This window comes from Plasmodium inui, assembly GCF_000524495.1.
Source record: "Plasmodium inui San Antonio 1 unplaced genomic scaffold supercont1.3, whole genome shotgun sequence".
NCBI classification, from domain to species: Eukaryota; Apicomplexa; class Aconoidasida; order Haemosporida; family Plasmodiidae; genus Plasmodium; species Plasmodium inui.
The window spans coordinates 1109891-1110204 of record NW_008481837.1 but is presented as its reverse complement, the minus strand read 5'-3'; positions in this window follow the sequence as shown (position 1 = coordinate 1110204).

Genomic DNA, 314 nt, shown 5'->3' with positions numbered 1-314 from the left:
ATACACTGAAGAAATAAAAAATAAAATATGAGAAAAATATACACGCAACGGTTCTTCTATTTGTCTCGTGCTCAGGTTCCCACGTAAAGATAGACCCCTTCACCAAAACGATAAAATAGAAAATGAAAGTAAAAATGCTGGAAAAGGATGCCCACTTTCTTTTACTCGCTCTTTTGAAAGGGTCTCTAGAAGCGATACATTTGGGTTATGCCGGTTGAGAAAAGTCTCATTCTTCTTTTCAGAAGAAAAAAAAGCCTACTCCCGTTTTGCCTCTTCGCAAAGGAAAGTATACTCCACATTGTACTTGCTATCCC